Here is a 4,544-nt window from a genome sequence, read left to right on the forward strand (position 1 = left end):
CCTCCTAAGAGAGATTAGAGCTAGTGCAAAGCCGGATTCATCTTTATTGATCAAAAGAATAGTTACATTCCAAAAACTGTCCATAAGGAAAAGCTCGAAAATGTGTTGAAATGCAGAGCTAACCTACTGCCTAAAAAATGACTAAAATCGAACTGCCAACTAGCTAATTTCTGCCTACAAAGTGACTAACTGAATGAGGCCCTAAGCCTTCTTATTTATACAAATTGTGGACCCCAACAGCCCTCCTAAATTTTAGGAACTCGGATGCCAAAACTTGTAGTTAACAGCAACTTTACTAGCCCTTGCTCGGCTGCCCTTGTGATAATCGATTTGGTGGCCCTAGAACTCTGAGCTGATGGTGGAGAATTTGAGGTAAGGGCCCATAAGTGAAGGGGACACCTTCCTAAAAATCCTCTCCACGAATTTGGCTGCCAAGTGCTCATTTAAACCTTTGATTTTGTCTCCAAATTGACCAAAAAGACTGCATAAAGCACGCATTAGACTTGTTGGCATAATGACTAACCCAGTTCACTCTATTAGCATAAATATAATAAAAAACATGCAATAAACTAATGAGAATGGTGGATTAAGTCAAATTAGGAGGCTAAATGTACCCATATAATTATCCATTTTTGGGGCTCATCATCACCCCCCTACTGAAAGTGTTGCTCATCCTCTAAGCAACTAATCTATCTCCTCATCTTTGATGGCCCTGGTGGCCTCCCTGTCATGCCAAGCTTCTGAAGTGATGTCCTCTTCTCGGTCATGAAACCATGCTTTTCTCTCTGCTTCTTCCCACTGCCTGTGCTCCTTTTCTTGTAGCAGTTTTGTTAGCGCCTCAACCTCAGCCTGCAGCTTGTCCTCTCTTTGCTATTCATCAGATGTTTCCTTGTCTTTCCTTATTCCTGTGATTGTTTGGCCGCCTTTTCCTCCAATTGCTCGGTCTCTCTTAGCTTAGCCCGAGTGTCCTGCAGAGAATTCTCAGCTTCCTGTAGAACTATCTCAGCATCTTGTAGAACTGTCTCGGCTTCCTGTAGAGCTATCTTTGAGTCCATCATCTGAATTCTCTCTCTCCAAGTGAAGGTTTTTGGCTTCCTCATTCATAGGTGATGGTTATCTTTGAATGAGACTCCTCCTTTTGTTTAGTTGTTGTGTCCTTAATGACAATTTTCTCCTTTGACTGTGGCTGGGGTCTGCCTACTTTGATCTGTGTGCTCCTCCTCGCTTTAAAGTACATGGAGGTTTGCCTCTTTCTCTTCCCTTTCTTCTTGGGAGATGTGCTTAAGGTAGCAAGCACAGCTGCTACCTCCCTAGCCAATATCTCGGGTGATTTCTCCTTTTGCTGCTCTGTTTTTATACTTCCTGTAGAAAGTCCTGTGTCGACTGTTCTCATGCTTCCTGTAGAAACTGTTTTCAACTGTTTCGGTCTGCTTGGCTGGATGTGTCTTTCCTTTTAATTTTTGTGTGGTTGCCTTGGTTGTGATAACTTTCATTTGGGCTTTCTTGGCCTTTTTCTTCCCAACCTTTTTCCTTTTTCTCCCTCTCTGTTTTTGCTGTTGTCTCCTTTTCTGTCTCATGCTCAGTGGTCATGTCAAATTCCTCTTTTTCCTTTTGTTCTTCCTCTGTTTTTCCCTCTGCTTGAATGTCTTGTGCTCCCTCATCAATGTTCTTCTCAATTTCTTCAGTTGGCATGGTGTTGAGTTTGTGTTTTAACCAAAAAAAAGAAAATTGTTCAGGGAAACAGTCATTTCACTGTGACAGAGGATAGCTGAATTTTCTTCTTTTTCTGAGACCAAATAAGGAATTCTTCATGTGCTCCTTACAACATCAAATGGTAGTAATTCCCTTGTGTTAAAACTGTTGTCACCTAGAATTGGTCTGTCTATTTATGAAAAAAAATAAAATTACAGAGCAGAGCATAAGGACATTGGTTTTTTTCAACACATTGATAGATATGTAAATTCAGGTTTTTCCACACACACAGGTTGGTCTCTACTATTGCATGTCTTCTTTGCAAGGGAATTTTTTATTTTCTTTTTTAAAACTAATGAGGAGATTTTGGATGCAGAAGAAAAAAAATGGGTAAACTCAGTGAATCATGCAGGCAGACTTCCACTGTTCTCAATGCACAGGCAAACTTTTTACTCTCATTTTTCAATTTAATGCCGTGTTCAATTCACCATTTTGCACCAACAAATTATGCACAAAGAAGTTTCCCCGATCCTACCTCGTTTTGAGCTTGAACTTCACTGAAAATCCCAGGTTTTCTTTCTGCATGGTTGTTTCCTGTGTTTCCTGTAGAAGCCTTCCTGTAGAACGAAACGGCACTTCTTGTAGAGCCCGATAGGCGGGAGATTTTTTAAAAAATGGTAGAAATCTCAAGAAATCAGGTAGGAATCTTGTAGAGGACCACTGGTTAACTGATCTGAACGTGGTGGATGCATGCTTCAGTTGTGACCGCAGTTGAACAAAGAGTGGTGAGAGTTTCAACCGAGCACCATTTAATTTCGGCGTGATTTGTGGTGAGGGAGTGAGGTGGCCAGGTGTACGTGGATACATGCAGACTGCAGTGCTATGATGGACAGTATGTTCTCTTCTTGTTAATCAGTTGCACTGGAATTCAAACGGCCAACACTACCTGTTTTTTTAATTTAACGTGAGTTGTCTATACACATATGCTGCATGATTTCTAGCTGAGCGCTGGAGAATTGGACAAGGGACTGTCGGCTTAATCCCACCACTTCATTCATTTATGCACTTTTGAATCATATTGATGCAAATAGAGGAACTGGTTTAGACACATACCTGTAAGTCGACGTGCTGCTGGGTCCTTTTTTGCTGCTGCATGCTCACATTCCCTTGCTGCATGCCTGGATCCTTTATGCTATAAGCTTTTTATTGTCTGATGTGTGGTTATTTTCCTTGTGCAGGTATCCTCTAGCCAGATCCACACTGCAGGAGCTGGCTTCAACATTTAGATCTGCACCCTCATGCTATTGACACTGAATTTTCACAGGATAGAAACTTGTTTTCTCCATTGCTCCTGAACGATAGACCGGATTGATCTGAAACTTTCTGAGCGTGTTCCTATCATCATTATGCACCTCCCATAGCAAAATTGAGATCAATAGCTGCACAGATTTCAAGAAAAATGGAAAATGGCTGCAGATTACAGAGACCAATTTCTCGAAAACCGTGCATCGGAATCGATTGAAACTGCTTGGGTAGGTTACTATCACCCCTATTCATCTCCCCATGAAACAAGTTTTGAAATGGATGCACGGATATGGAGAAAATGCAAAAATGGCTGAAGGTGATGGAGGCTGATTTCTTGGAAACCATGCACCGGAATTGGCTGAAATTGCTCAGGCATGTTGCCATAATCCCTATACAACTCCCCATAAGATGGTTTTGTAAATGGATGCACGGTTTTCATGTGAGGGAAAAAACAAATTCCAGCACTATGTATTTTTGCTTCCAAGCATTCTGCAGTTTTTTGCATGGTAAGAAAAATGGGGTTGGGCTATAATGCAGACTTGAAATTCGTTGATGCAGAGTCTAGATGGAGCTTGGATAGGTAGGGTGTGCGAGACTTTTTTGCTTGACTTGTCATTAAAAATTCTAGCTATCAATCTGAGGAAAACAGGGTTTCTTGTATGAAGGTGCAGGAACACATAACCGGGTGGGTGACGGAGGTGTAAAGAGATGGAAGAGGGTGCCATATGGTGATGGGTGGAAACATGGGTGGTTGTAGGCCTAACAAACAAATTCCAACATTTAGATTCCCCTCCAAAATCGATTTTGGCTCGCCCGAAGGTTCTACAGGATGTTTCCTGTAGAAATACAGAACTCCGTGTAGAAAGCCCAGAACTTCCTGTAGAAAGCTCAGAACTTCTTGTAGAGGGTGGAATCTCGACCTGAATGTGATAAAATCGTAGGAAAGGTGAGTGGTCATGGAGGGAGTGTCTGTAGGGATGTCCTGTAGCCTGGTACAGACCCCTATCCTTGTTTTGCGTGACCCTCCTTGCCTGCAATGTATTCCCTGCAACCTGCAATTATTCCACAGAGATTAGGCTTGTTCTTTTCTTTTTTTTTCTTTTTTCTTTTTTCGAAAACAACTAGGGTGCCTCATGGAGGTTTTCACCCTAATTGCCTGCCCTGGGCACCTCCAAGGGAGGTTTTCACCCAGGGATCTTATTTTCTTTTTATTTTCTCTTTTTCCCAATCCATTGACCACCTCATGGAGGTTTTCAATCAATGAGCCAATCTAAGGCACCTCTGAGGAGGTTTTCACCTTAGATTTTTATTTTCCTCTTATTTTCATTTTTTCTCTTTTTTTTTTCTACCCTACCCTACTTGAAAAACAAAATCATTTTCAAGTATAAGAATACTTCCAATGGAGCCTTGTGCACATCGAGATTAGAGACAAAATGATGTGGAGGCTTGAAATGCATGCTTTGATAGCTATCCGGATTTCTGAGACCAAATGATTTGACTTTGAAGGGATCAAACATAGCTGAGGAAGAGAATACTGCTGCAACTTG

This window comes from Pinus tabuliformis, chromosome 4_1 (genome assembly GCF_031772625.1).
Source record: "Pinus tabuliformis cultivar Carrire ecotype Pingquan chromosome 4_1, CPIR1, whole genome shotgun sequence".
NCBI lineage: Eukaryota > Viridiplantae > Streptophyta > Pinopsida > Pinales > Pinaceae > Pinus > Pinus tabuliformis.